Below are 15,144 nucleotides of genomic sequence, written 5' to 3'. Positions count from 1 at the left end.
TCCAGCAAATGCCTGCATGCAAGGATTTGGCGGGACGGGTCCCAGGGGATCAACAAGGTGGGCCAAGCGAGCAGTTATGGCTGCTCTCAGTCCTGCCTTCAGAGGCTCTCCTTCTCAGTGTCCCAGCAATTGCTGCAAGTGCCTCAGAGAGAAAGCTGCCCTCGAGTTCCAACCGATGCCAGACAGTCCCACTTCTCCTGTTTGAGTCTTGGTCCCCAGAGACTGACCTGGAACTGGAGCTCAGAGCCTAAGACTCCCTCCTGATTGAAAAAGACAACCGTGCCCTCAGCCACCAGCCTGCTCCGCATGCACCTCCGAACCTTAGTATTTTACTTCCGCACAGCACCTCCTGTGAGTCTCGGTATGCTTTTGTCTTTCTTTCTAGTTGTAGAATTTCCACTCAGCCAGCCTTCCTGTGGTTCTGGGTGATGTCCGTTCTGTCTTTTAGTTGTATTTTTTTTTTAAATATATATTATTGATTTTTTACAGAGTGGAAGAGAGAGGGATAGAGAGTTAGAAACATCGATGAGAGAGAAACATCAATCAGCTGCCTCCTGCACACTCCCCACTGGGGATGTGCCTGTAACCAAGGTACATTCACTTGACCTGAATCGAACCTGGGACCCTTGAGATCGCAGGCCGACTCTCTATCCGTTGAGCCAAACTGGTCAGGGCTTTTAGTTGTATTTTTGAAATGGCTGTTTGAGGCAGCAAACTCCGGTGTTTACCTATGACGCCATCTTGGTTTTCCGTGTACGATTTTTGTCCAGTCTCTTCCCGCACCCCCCACACCCCTTTTCCCCCTGAGAATAGTCAGTCCACTCCCTTTCTATGTCCCTAATTCTATTACATTCACCAATTTATTCTGTTAATCAGATTATTTATTCACTTGATTTTTAGATTCACTTGTTGATAGATGTGTATTTGTTGTTCATAATTTGTATCTTTACCTTTTTCTTCTTCCTCTTCTTAAAGGATACCTTTCAGCATTTCATATAATCCTGCTTTGGTGGTGATGAACTCCTTTAGCTTTTCCTTATCTGTGAAGCTCTTTATCTAACCTTCAATTCTGAATGATAGCTTTGCTGGATAAAGTAATCTTGGTTGTAGGTTCTTGTCATTCATCACTTTGAATATTTCTTGCCACTCCTTTCTGGCCTGCAAAGTTTCTGTTGAGAAATCAGCTGACAGTCATATGGGTACTCCCTTGTATGTAACTGACCTTCTTTCTCTTGCTGCTTTTAAGAGTCTCTCTTTGTCTTTTGCTCTTGGCATTTTAATTATGATGTGTCTTGGTGTGGTCCTCTTTGGATTGCTTTTGTTTGGGGTTCTCTGCGCTTCCTGGACTTGTAAGTCTATTTCTTTCACCAGGTAGGGGAAGTTTTCTGTCATTATTTCTTCAAATAGGTTTTCAGTATCTTGCTCTCTCTCTTCTTCTGGCACCCCTATAATTCGGATGTTGGTTCATTTGAAGTTGTCCCAGAGACTCCTTACACTATCTTCATATTTTTGGATTCTTTTTTCTTTTCGTCTTTCTGGTTGGGTGATTTTTGCTTCTTCATATTTCAAATCTTTGACTTGATTCTTGTGATCCTCTAGTCTGCTGTTGGAACTCTGTGTAATATTTTTTATTTCAGTCTGTGTATGCTTAGTTTCTAGTTGGTCCTTTTTCACATCCTCGAGGGTCTCACTAGATTTATTGAGGGTCTTACGAAATTTATCAGTGGTTTCTGGAAAATTCTTGAAAAACCTTAAAAGTGTGGTTTTGAACTCTATATCCACCAGTTTGCTTTCCTCCATTTCTGTCATTTGTGACCGTTTTTTGTCTCTGCATTTTTTATGCTTCTCTGTGTTGATAGAGTGGCTTTCTGTGTTAGGTGTCCTATAGGGCCCAGTGGCTCAGCCTCCCCAATTACCTGAAGTGGACACTCTTGGTGCACCCCTTTGTGGGTGTTGTGCACGGTCTTGTTGTAGTTAAGCCTTGATTGTTGTAGGTATTACTAGGAGGAATTGACCTCCAGGCCAATTGGCTGTGAGAATCAGCTGTGTCTGCAGTGGGAGAACTTCTGTGCTGGAGACACCCTTCTGGGCAAGACTTGCTTCAGTGGGGCTTTGATTGCTCACTGAGTCTGCCCCCTGAGTGTGTCCCTTATGGATCTGAGGAGTTGTAATCTGGATGATCCCACTCTGACCACTGGGTACACTGGCTCTTGGATCTCTAAGGAGGTACTAATTTAGCCTCTTCCTGAGGCTACCCAGCAGGAGCTATCTGCAGATTCCTCTTCTTTGTTTGGGGTTTGGAGGTGCTCATATGAGGCCCAGCTGTGAAGCAATGCAAGCTGCTGTGGGGCCTTGGGCCTTCTTTTGGAAGTTCTGGGATTTTCTGACCCTGCTGCAGTTGGTTAGGTAACTTTCAGATTGCAAAGGGCCAGGCCTTTCATATGGAAAAGCCTTTGCCCACAGCTTGGGTGGGGTCTCTGGGGATCAACAGGGCTGAGCAAGCCGCTATGGCAGCTCCTCAGTCCTACCCTCAGAGGGCCTGAGTCTCAGTGTCCCAGTAATCACTGCAAGTACCTCTGAGAGAAAGCCGCCCTCGAGTTCCTACTGATGCCAGACAGTCCAGTTTCTCCTGTATGAGTCTGGGTCCCAGAGACTCGCCCGGAACTGGAGTTCAGAGCAGTCAGGAGCTTGAGAATCCCTTCTTATTGAAAAAGACAACCGCATCCTCAGCTGCCAGCCCTTTCCACGTGAGCCGCGTCCTCAGCTGCCAGCCCTTTCCTCGTGCGCCTCCGTACCTCTGCACTTTACTTTCACACCGCACCTCCTCTGAGTCTCAGTGTGCTTTTCTCTTTCCTTGTAGTTGTAGTATTTCCACTTAGCCAGCCTTCCTGTGGTTCTGGATGATGTTCGTTTTGTCTTTTAGTTGTATTTGTGAAGTTGTTGTGCGAGGCAACAATTTCCGGTGTTTACCTATGCCGCCATCTTGGTTTCTCAGTCAAAACAATATGTAATTATATATGTGTTTTCCAGTGGTCTTAGGCGACCCCTGTGAAAGAGTCATTTGACCCCCTAAAGGGGTTGCGACCCACAGGTTGAGAACGTCTGCTCTAGATGGTAACTGTGGCTTTTATTTCTATATATTTTTCAATGGGGTTATTATTGTGTACACTATTATCAGTTTGGATTTTTTTTTAAATATAACTATTTTTAAAATAAATATTTAGTGTTCAGGTTATTACTGGTGTACCTCTTTTTCCCCCCCATAGCTCCCCTCCACCTGGTTCCCACCCTACCCCTGCCCTTACCACCCCCCCACTGTCATCATCCATAGGTGTAAGATTTTTGTCCAATCTCTACCCGCACCCCTCACACTTCCTTCCCCCTGAGAATTGTCATTCCACTGCTTCCATTTTTTTATGCCCCTGCTTCTAATATATTCACAAGTTTATTCTGTTCATCAGATTTTTTTTCATTGACTTAATTTTTAGATTCACTTGTTGATAGATATGTATTTGTTGTCACTTTGTTTGTTCATAATTTTTATCTTTACCTTTTTCTTCTTCTTCCTCTTCTTAAAGAATACCCTTCAGCATTTCATATAATCCTGGTTTGGTGGTGATGAACTCCTTTAGCATTGTGTTGTCTGTGAAGCTCTTTATCTGACCTGGGTACATGATAGCTTTGCTGGGTAGAGAAATCTTGGTTGTAGGTTCTTGCTATTCATCACTTTGAATATTGCTTGCAACTCCCTCTGGCCTGCATGGTTTCTGTTGAGAAATCACCTGACAGTCGTATGGGTACTCCCTTGTAGGTAACTAACTGTTTTCTTTCTCTGCTTTTAATATTCTCTCTTTAGCCCTGGCCGGTTTGGCTCACTGGATGGAGCGTCGACCTGTGGACTGAGCAGTCCCAAGTTCAATTCCGGTCAGGGGCATGTGCCTTGGTTGCGGGCACATCCCCATTGGGGGCTTGCGGAAGGCAGCTCATCGGTGATTCTCTCTCATTGATGTTTCTTGCTCTCTATCCCTCTCCCTTTCTCTCTGTAGGAAATCAATAGAACGTATTTAAAAAAAAAAAAAAGATTCTCTCTTTGTTTTTTGCCCTTGGCATTTTAATTATGATGTGTCTTGGTGTGGTCCTCTTTGTATTCCTCTCATTTGGGGTCTCTTTGCTTCCTAGACTTGTAAGTCTATTTCTTTCATCAGGTAGGGGTAGTTTTCTGTCATTATTTCTTCAAACAGGCTTACAATATCTTGCTCTCTCTCTTCTTCTGGCACGCCTATAATTCGGATGTTGGTACATTTGACGTTGTCCCAGAGGCTCCTTACACTATCTTCATATTTTTGGTTTCTTTTTACTTTTCAGGATGGGTGTTTTTTGCTTCCTTGTATTTAAAATCTTTGACTTGATTCTTGATATCCTCTAGTCTGCTGTTGGATCTCTGTATATTATTCTTTATTTCAGTTAGTGTATGCTTAATTTCTGACTGGTCCTTTTTCATTTTTTTTTTGGCATTCTCATTAAGATCCTTGAAGGTCTCACTAAGTTCCTCGGAGGTCTCACTAAGTTTCTCAGAGGTTTGTAGAAGTTTCTTGAGTAACCTTATAACTGTGATTTTGAACTCTATATCCAGTAGTTTGCTTTCCTCCATTTCTTTCATTTGTGACATGTTTCTTTGTCTCTGCATTTTTGCTGCTTCCCTGTGTTGATAGAGTGGCTTTGTGTGGTAGGTGTCCTATTGGGCCCAGTGGCTCAGCTTCCCCAATCACCTGAGGTGGACACTCTTGGTGCACCCCTTTGTGTGCTGGGTGCACAGTCTTGTTGTAGTAAAGCCTTGATTGCTGTTCGTACCCCTGGGAGGAAATGACCTCCAGGCCAGTTGACTGCGTGGACCCGCAGTGTCTATAGTGGAATAGCTGCTGTGCTGGAGACACCCTTATGGGGCAGGACTTGATTCAGTGGGGCTTTGGTGCTCACTGAGTCTGCCTCTTGGATGTGTCACTTACGGATGTGAGGAGTTGAAATCTGGTATCTGACCACTGGGTACACTGGCTCCTGGATCTCCAAGGAGGTGCAAAGTCAGCTACTACATGAGTCCACCCAGCAGGAGCTACAACAAGATCTGCAGATTTCTTCTCTTTGTTTGGGGTTTGGAAGTTTTGCAGCTCTCTGACCCAGCTGCAGTTTGTTAGGTTAGACGGCTAAAGGTCAGGCAATTCATTTGCACCGCTGTGCACACCTTGGGTGGGGTTGTAAATTGGGTGGGGCGGGGTCTCAAGGAATCACCAGGGCGGAGCAAAGAGCGATGACTGTCTGTCAGCTGTCTACGTGTCTCTGGGTCTCGCACCCCCACAGTAACAATGATCTCTGTGAGGAGCTCTGCAAGAAAGCCACCCTCACTTTCCGACCCACTGCCAGACAGTCCAGTTTCTCCCCATAGGAGTCTGGGACCCCAGAGTCTTGCCGGAAATGAGTTCAGTGCAATCGGGAGTTTGTATCTCCCTTCCGCTTGAATAAAACGGCGTACCCATTTTACCCATTTCACATGCCTCCGTACCTCTGCTTTTGGCGCCTCCACACCTCCTACCCTGTCTCAATGCGCTTTTTTCTTTCCTTCTAGTTGTAGAACTTCCACTCAGCCAGCTTTCCCATGGTTCTGGATGATAGCCATTTTGTCTTTTAGTTGTAGTTTTAATGTGGTTGTGGGGGGCGGCACGTACATGTATATACCTTATGCCGCCATCTTGGTTCTCCCCTGTCAGTTTGGATTTTAATTTATACAGACAGGTCCAAAATTTATTTTTGTGGCTTAATTTCTATACCTGCAAGATTAATAATATCTGTTATAGATTGTTCTTTAAATCAACAAATATTTTTTGAATACCCATTCTCTGCCAGGCACTGTTGTGGAAATAGAGTTTTAGATAAAATAAGATACTTCTTTCATAGAGTTTACGTTGTAATGGTGGGTAAACAGTAAGCAAATACTGAAAAACCATAGGAAGTGGTGAGTAATCTCAAGAAAAATAAAACTGGTTTAGTGATATAAGGAGTAACATAAGTAGCATTTTAAAAAGATTGTTAAGAGAGCCTTCTCTGAAAATGTGTCAGTTAATAATGAAATGAGTGTCGTAGATAACATGGTATTGTACATCAAAAACCCTAACACTCTATGAAAAAACTACTAGATTTAATTAATGAATTTGGCAGCATAACAGGATACAAAGTTAACACCCAGAAATCTATGGCATTTTTATACACCAATAATGAACTCTCAGAAAGAGAAACTAAAAAAACAAAACCACTTTAGTGTGTTTGGCTCAATGGAAAGAGCATCAGACTGTGGACTAAAGGGTCACAGTTTCGATTCCAATCAAGGGCATGTACTTCGGTCGCAGGCCCGATCCCTTGCCCTGGTCTGGGCATGTACGAAGGCAGTAAATCAATGTGTGTATGTCTCTCTCTCTTCACTCTCTCTAAAAATCAATAGAAAATAGCCTGTGAGGATTGACCAAAAAAATTTCCATTAACCATTACCAAAAAAAATAATAATACGATATTTAGGAATAAACTTAACCAAGGAAGTAAAAGACCTGTACTTAGAAAACTACAGGATATGGAAAAAAAGAGATAGAGGACGATATAAACAATTGGAAGAATATGCCATGTTCGTGGATTGTTAGAATCAACATCCTATCTAATAATAGACAAACATGGTAATTAACCATACCTCTGCTTAGCTCCCCATTGGCTAATCAGGGTGATATGCAAATTAACTGCCAACCAAGATGGCGACCAGGCAGCCACACAGCTGAAGTGAACATGAGGCTTGCTTGCCCCGGCAATGAAGGAAGCCAAGGTTCCCCACCTGCTGCGCCCGGCTCTGAGCCTGAAAGCAACAGCTCTGAAATGCAACTATGTTTCAATTATAGAAGCGAAACAAAACCCAGAGACCTGCTTTCAGACAGTCCGGCATCGGAGCTGGAGCTGCAACAAAGTTTCAATTACAGAAGGTAAATAAGTCCCAGAATAAAAAAGAAAAAAGAAAAGAGAGACTGGGAGCTTCAGTTGCAGGCTTGGCCCGCCTGAAAACAGCCCTCAGCCCCTCATCCAGGCTGGCCAGGCACCCCAGTGGGACCACCACCCTGAAGGGGGTGTGGGCAGTCTGAAAAGAGTCTTAGCCCCTCATCCAGGCTGGCCAGGCACCCCAGTGGGGACCCCCACCCTGAAGGGGTTGCAGGCAGCCTGAAAACAGCCCTCAGCCCCTCATCCAGGCTGGCCAGGCACCCTAGTGGGGACCTCCACCCTGAAGGGGGTTCGGGCAGCCTGCAAACAGCCATCAGCCCCTCACCCAGGCTGGCCAGGCACCCAAGGAGTACCCCCACCCTGATCCGGGACACCATTCAGGGCAAACCAGCCGGCCCCCACCCGTGCACCAGGCCTCTATTCTATATACTAAAAGGGTAATATGCAAACTGACCCTAACAGCAGAAAGACTGGGAATGACTGGTCACTATGACACACACTGACCACCAGGGGGCAGACGCTCAATGCAGGAGCTGCCCTCTGGTGGTCAATTTGCTCCCACATTGAGGAGCTCTGCTCAGCCACAAGCCAGGCTGATGGCTGCCAGTACAGCGGTAGTGGTGGGAGCCTCTCCTGCCTCCTCAGCAGCGCTAAGGATATCCGACTGCAGCTTAGGTCCGCTCCCCGCTGGCAAGTGAACATCCCCCAAGGGCTGCCAGGCTGCCAGAGGAATGTCTGATTGCCAGCTTAGGCCCAATCCCCTGGGGAGCAGGTCTCAGCCAGCAGATGGTCATCCCCCGAGGGGTCCCAGACTGTGAGAGGGCACAGGCCGGGCTGAGGGACACCCCCCCCCCGAGGGCACAAATTTTTGTGCACCAGGCCTCTAGTCATTAAAATATTCATACTACCCAAGGCAATCTAAAGATTCAATGCAATCCCTATCAAAATACCAATGGTATATTTCACAGATCTAAAACAAATAATCCAAAAGTGAATATGGAACCAAAAAAGACCCCGAGTAGATGCAATAATCTTGAGAAAGAATAAAGTTGGAGGAATCACAATATCAAGTTACACTACAAAGCCACCATAATCAAAACAGCCTGGTACTGGCATAAGAACGGGCAGAACAGAACAGAGACCCCAGAAATTGACCCAAGCCATTACACTCGATTAATATTTGCCAAAGGAGGCAAAAGCATACAATGGACTCAAGATAGTCTCTTCAATAAATGGTGCTGGGGATATTGGACAGGTACATGCAAAAAAAAATGAAATTAGACCACCAATATACACCATATACAAGAATAAACTAAAAATGGATAAAAGACTTAAATGTAAGTCAGGAAACCATAGAAATCCTAAAAGAAACCATAGGCAGCAAAATCTCAGACATTTCATGTAGCAATATGTTTACAGATACATCTCCAAAGGCAAAGGAAACTAATGAGAAAATAAACAAATGGGACTACATCGAAATAAAAGGCTTCTGCACAGCAAAAGAAACCATCAACAAAGTGAAAAGGTAACCCACTGTATGGGAGAACATATTTGACAGTGACACATCTGATAAAGGGTTAATATCCAAAATATATAAAGAACTCATAAAACTTAACAAAAGAAAGACAAACAATCCAATCAAAAAATGGGCAAAGGGCCTAAATAGACACTTCTTCAAAGACACATGGCCAAGAGACACATGAAATAATGCTCAAAGTCATTGATCATTATTGAGATGCAAATTAAAATGACAATGAGGTATCACTTCACACATGTCAGAATGGCTACCATCAACAAATGACAAGTCCTGGCAACAATGTGAAGAAAAGAGAACCCTAGTACACTGCTAGTGGGAATGCAGACTGGTGCAGCCATTATGGAAAACAGTATGGAATTTTCTCAAAAAATTAAATATGGAACTTCCATTTGACCCAGTGATCCCACTTCTAGGAGTATATCCTAAGAAGCCTGAAATACAAATCAGAATGTATGCACCCCTTTGTTTATAGCAACACAATTTGTAATAGCTAATATATGGAAATAGCCCACGTGCCCATCAGTAGATGAGTGGATAAAAAACTGTGGTACATTTATACCATGAAATACTTTGCAGCAGTAAAAAAGAAATCTCTTACCCTTTGAGAGCATAGAGCAGTGGTTCTCAACCTTCCTAATGCCACGACCCTTTAATACAGCTCCTCATGTTGTGGTGACCCCCAACCATAAAATTATTTTTGTTGCTACTTCATAACTGTAATTTTGCTACTGTTATGAATCGTAACGTAAATATCTGATATGCAGGATGTATTTTCATTGTTAAAAATTGAACATAATTAAAGCATAGTGATTAATCACAAAAACAATACGTAATTATATATGTGTTTTCCGATGGTCTTAGGCGACCCCTGTGAAAGGGTCATTCGACCCCCAAAGGGGTCGCGACCCACAGGTTGAGAACCGCTGACATAGAGGGATCATGCTAAGTGAATTAAGTCAGTCAGAGAAAGACAAGCATCACATGATCACGCTCATATGTGGAATCTATAATAATAAAAGCGTAATATGCAAATCGACTGAACAGCAGGACAACCTTCTGGACAACCACACTATGACACCCACTGGCACCAGGCCAGCCAAGGCGGGTGCGATACAATTGGTCGGGGGCCCAGACATTGCCCCCAAGAGGGAGGCCCAGGCCACCGACCCGAGGGCTGTGGTGTGTGGGTGGGACCTCCCTCTGTGGAGCACCATCGCATGATCGCCCTGTAGAGGGAGGCCCAGGCCACCGACCAGTGGGCTGCAGTGGATGGGCGGGGCCTCCCTCTGCAGGGGCGATCCATCGTGGAGTCCCAGCCGGGTGGGCGGGGCCTACCTCTTTGGGGCGATCAATTGCCTCAAAGAGGGAGGCCCAGTCTACCCGTTGGTGGTGCTGCAGCGGGTATGTGGGGCCATCCTCTGCCGGGTGATCCATCAAGGAGCCCCAGCTGTTTGGGCAGGGCCTACCTCTTTGGGGCGATCGATCCCAGGGCTCCCAAACTGTGAGGGGGCACAGGCTGGGCTGAGGGGCCCACTCTCTGCACCCTGCGGCACCCCCCCCCCGGCCCCCCAGTGCACGAATTTTGTGCACCAGGCCTCTAGTCTAAGTAATAAAATAAACTGATTAACGGAGTGGATCCAGGGACATGGAAATATGAAAAAGACTGAGGAATCTCAGAGGGAAGGCAGGGGAGGGTGGGTGCATGAGAGGTAATCAACCAAGGATCTTGTATACATATATGCATGGCCTATGGACACAGACAATGGGGCAGTGAGGGCCTGGGGCAGGGGGGTGGTTGGAGGGGGAAAGTGTGGAAAAATGGGGACATATGTAATAATAGTCGCAACAATAAATAAAATTTGAAAAAATAACGTTTGCATTTACATAATGGAATACTACGCAGCTGTTAAAAAGAAAGAACTCTTACCATTTGCAACAGCATGGATGGACCTGAAGAGTATTATTCTAAGCAAAATAAGCCAGTCAGAGAAAGATAAGTATCACATGATTTCACTCATCCATGTGGAATCTAATGAGCAAAATAAACTGGTGAATAAAATAGAACCGACATAGAAGCATGGAACAGGCTGATGAATTTCAGAGGGAAGGCGGAGTGAGGGCCTGCAAGAGGAACTTACGTGCACTCGTGCACTCAGGGGGGTGCACCTCAGCCCGGCCTGCGCCCGCCCTCTAACAGTCCAGGAGCCCATGGGGAGCAGGCCTAAGCCAGCAGTCGGACATCCTCAGCGCTGCTCCGGCCACCACCACTGCGCTCGCCAGCCATGAGCCCAGCTTAGGACTTCTGGCTGAGCAGCGCTCCCCCTGTGGGAGCTTACTGACCACTGGGGGGCAGTTCCTGCATTTAGCGTCTATCCCCTGATGCTCAGTGCGTGTCATAGTGACCGGTCATTCTACCATTCGGTTGATTTGCGTATTAGCTTTTTATAATATAGGATATGCATAGCCCATGGACACAGACAATGGAATGTTGATGGCCTGGGAGGAGCAGATATGGGGTGTAGGGGGAACAATGGGGAAGAAAAAAACATAAACATCTGTAATACTAAAAGAACATATAAGGAAATGAGTATAGGTGCTATATGAATATCTGTTAGGGAAGAGCATTTTAGGGAGAGGGAAAAGAGAAGATTGGCAGGAAATGTGTTCATGTAGGTAAGTATGGGTCTTATAATGTGGGGCTGTGTAGACCTTGTAAGAAGAATTAACTGAAAAAATCCCTAGCACACAGCAAAATCACATATGATAGTTATGGAGGAAATGTGGAGAGCATTTTACAAGGTACAGTGGGGCCTTGACTTACGAGTTTAATTCGTTCTGAGACCGAGCTTGTTAAGGAGCTCATTAAAGAGCTCATTAACTCAAATTACTCTGTCACCTCAATGCAAAAAATCGGCCGAGAGTCAGCTGGTATCTCAAAAAACTCGTTAGTCGGGACACTCATAAGTCAAGGCCCCACTGTATAAGATAGTTACAACAATAAACTTTTTCTGGTTTCTTGGCGGCTAAGTTTTAAAAAGGGAAATAGTAGATTATTTACTGATAGGATGAGTCAGAACATATTTCACATTTATGTTTAAGTTCTGTTTATAAAGGGAACAAACAACTTACCAACTAGTTTGGTTGTTTTGTATGCTTTCGTGCAGTGTTATAAGTCAGGGCCCCTCAGGAGATGTTGGAGAGCTGCTTTCAGCCTGATCCCGCAGGCCAGGCCAAGGGATCCCACTGGTGCACAAATTCGTGCACCTGGCCTCTCATTGGAATATAAAAGAGCCGTAGATGTCCGGGTGTTAATTTTATATCCTGCTACATTGCCGAATTCATTTATTAAATCTAGTAGTTTTTTTGTTGTTTTTTAAATATATTTTTATTGATTTCAGAAAGGAAGGGATAGAGAGAAACATCAATGCTGAGATAGAATCCTTGACTGGCTGCCTCCTGCCAGCCCCACACTGGGGGATCGAGCCCGCAACCCTGGCATGTGCCTTTGGCCGTAATTGAACCTGGGACCCTTTAGTCTTCAGGCTGACGCTCCATCCAGTAAGCCAAACCAGGGAGGGCATCTAGTAGTTTTTTTATGGAGTCTTTAGGGTTTTCTATGTACAATATCATGTCATCTGCCAATAGTGACAGTTTTACTTCTTTTCCAATTTGCTTGCCTTTTATTTCTTTTTGTCTGATGGCTATGGAAACCAAGGAGATAATAAATTGGACTACATGAAAATAAAAAGCTCTGCACAGCAAAAGAAACCATCAACAAAACAACAAGAAAGCCCACTGCATGCTAGAACATATTTGCCAATGTTATATCCGATAAGGGCCTAATCTCCAAAACTTACAGGGAACTCATACAATTTAACAAAAGGAAGATAATCTAATAAAAAAATGGGTAAAGGACTTAAATAGACACTTTTCAAAAGTGGGCATACAATAAGATAAGAAAATAAAAATAAAACAAAAAAAAGTGGGCATACAGAAGGCCAAGAGACATATGAAAACATGCACAATGGAAATAAATCTACACAATGGAATACTGTGCTGCTATAAAAAAGAAAGAACTCTTACCATTAGCAACAGCATGGATGGGCCTGGAGAGCATTATGCTAAGCGAAATAAGCCAGTCAGAGAAAGATAAATATCACATGACCTTACTCATTTGTGGAATTTAATGAACAACATAAACTGATGAACAGTAATAGAGCCAGAGACATAGATGCACTCAACAGACCGTGAAACTTCAGAGGGAAGGCAGGGGAGGGTGGGGTAGGGGGTAAGAGATCAACTAAAGGACTTATATGCAAGTACATAAGCACAACCAGTGGACATAGACACTAGGGGGGTGAGGGCATGTGCTGGGGTGTGAGGGTGACTGGGGAGATGGCAGGGGGCGGGGAGGGGGGATAACATATGTAATACTTTGAACAATAAAGAATTTAAAAAAGAAAAGTCAAAGGAAAAAAATATCCTTGGGTGAGGATTAAACCCTCTACCCCCCAAAAAAGGAAATTTGGAAATTCTGATACATGCTGCAATATGGATGACTCTTGAAGACAGATTATGTGAAATAAACCAAGGTGAAAGGAAATAGGTAGTTATTGTCAACTAATTACAGATTTTCTATTTGAGATGATGAAAAGGTTCTGGAAATAGATAATGGTAATTATTATACAACATTGTGAACTATTAGAAGATACATTTTTTGTGTTTTTACCAATTTTTTTTTTAAAAAAGCTAAAAATGGGGAAAGGCCAATAAAGGATACTTGCAAGACTGGATTATAAAATGAATATTCATGCTGTCAGTATGGGGTGGACATTATTGAAACTTTCTTATTTACTCAATATGGTTGCTAGGTAATCTAAAAATTCATCTTGTCTCAAATATATCAGTTCCTTAAAATTTTCCTTCCTTAGTTTAGATTTCAGATGTGCTCTTAAAAAGGGAATTTAGCCCTCACTGGTTTGGCTCAGTGGATAGAGCGTCGGCCTACGGACTCAAGGGTCCCAGGTTTGATTCTGGTCAAGGGCATGTACCTTGGTTGTGGGCACATCCCCAGTAGCGGGTGTGCAGGAGCCAGCTGATCGATGTTTCTAACTCTCTACCCCTCTCCCTTTCTCTCTGTTAAAAATCAATAAAAAAAAAAATTTTTTTTTAAAGGAAATTTATAAAATATTAGAAATTTTACCTAAGGAGAGAAATTTCTCAGGAACTATTTTTAGGGGAAATAAAGAACAGCAGTAAGTTAGTGGGCATACTATTAGGTTGAATTGTGGGTGTGAAGTGATCAGTCTAGAGAACCTCTATTTCTCTCCAGGAAGAATAACCACACCTAAAATCCCTGCAAAAGATGAATAGAAAATTAGATTTCGAAAGCACATGAGGAAACACCACTGTGAACAATAGTTGGTACATGTGATAGACAAAAAAGAAATATATTTAGCATTATCAAATATAAGAAGGGATTGTAAAGATAAGGGGGAAATAATCTTGATGAAAATATAGGCAGATTCAAAGGAAACAAATAGAACTCTTAAAAATGTAAAATATGATTATTGGAATAATAATAACTAGGTTAAACAGTTTAGGTACACATCAATAAGAATCAGCAGACTGGGGGCTGGGAACAGCTGAGGAGAGGTCAGTGAGGGGAAAGGAGATATGTAATACTTTAAACAATAAAGAATTTAAATTATTTTTAAAAAGAAGAAGAAGAAGAAGAATCAGCAAGCTGGAATATGTCATTAGATGAACTCCAGCACTTAACTTAGTGTTCAGTCATGAAAACTATATATGAGTCTTTGTTTAAATAGAATCTATACTAATAATAGGAATATGCAAATTGGTTGGGATGCCATCACGCAATGGCCGAACAGCAGGCTGCGTGAGGCAACCAATCTGGCGGGGGGGGGGGGGGGGGGGGGGGGGGGGGAATGACTGGACCTGCAGTGGGGGGTCAGTTGGGGACAATCAGGTAGGCGGGGGGGGCAGTTACAGCTGATCAGCCTGGCAGGCAGAGGCAGTTAGGGGTGATCAGGCAGGCAGGCAGGCAGGTGAGCGGTTAGGAGCCAGTGGTCCCGCATTGGAGAGGGTGCAGGCTCTGCTGAGGGGACCCCACACCCACCCCCGTGCACTTATTTCATGTACCAGGCCTCTAGTTATAGAATAAAAATGTTAAAAGAGAGTTCTGAGTTGGCACCCCTAGAGCAATGAAAATAAAGGGAAGAGGTTGAGATTATGAGAACCTAGAAGTTGAGGAGGGTTCTGCAAAGTTGGCCCTCAGACATCAGAAGATGGGTGCTGCTTGTACCTCTGAAAGCAGGCAGCAAGCTGATTCTGGGACTAACCAAAGAGCCTGGTTATCAGGGCCAATTGTATCTCCCTAAATAAAGATACTGCTATTGGCCCTGGCTGGTGTCGCTCAGTTGAGTGTCATCCCACTGAGAGGTTGCCAGTTCGATTTCGGGTCAGGGCACATGTCCAGGTTACGGGCTCAATCCCCAGTAAGGAGCCTGCAGGAGGCAGCTGATCAATGTTTCTCCCTCTTCCTTCCTCTCTAGAATCAA

The 15,144-nt window shown here is 44.0% G+C and overlaps 1 protein-coding gene across 1 annotated transcript in view; it reads left to right on the top strand.

The window, feature by feature from the left end:
• The window catches only part of LOC118651019 (cat eye syndrome critical region protein 2), a 233,467-nt gene that overhangs the window by 198,621 nt on the left and 19,702 nt on the right, over window positions 1-15,144 (top strand). The gene's annotated exons all lie outside the window — the stretch shown is intronic.

This window comes from Myotis myotis, unplaced genomic scaffold (genome assembly GCF_014108235.1).
Source record: "Myotis myotis isolate mMyoMyo1 unplaced genomic scaffold, mMyoMyo1.p scaffold_m19_p_3, whole genome shotgun sequence".
NCBI lineage: Eukaryota > Metazoa > Chordata > Mammalia > Chiroptera > Vespertilionidae > Myotis > Myotis myotis.
Note: the sequence above shows the minus strand (reverse complement) of the source record. Positions and strands in the feature narration are given on the sequence as shown.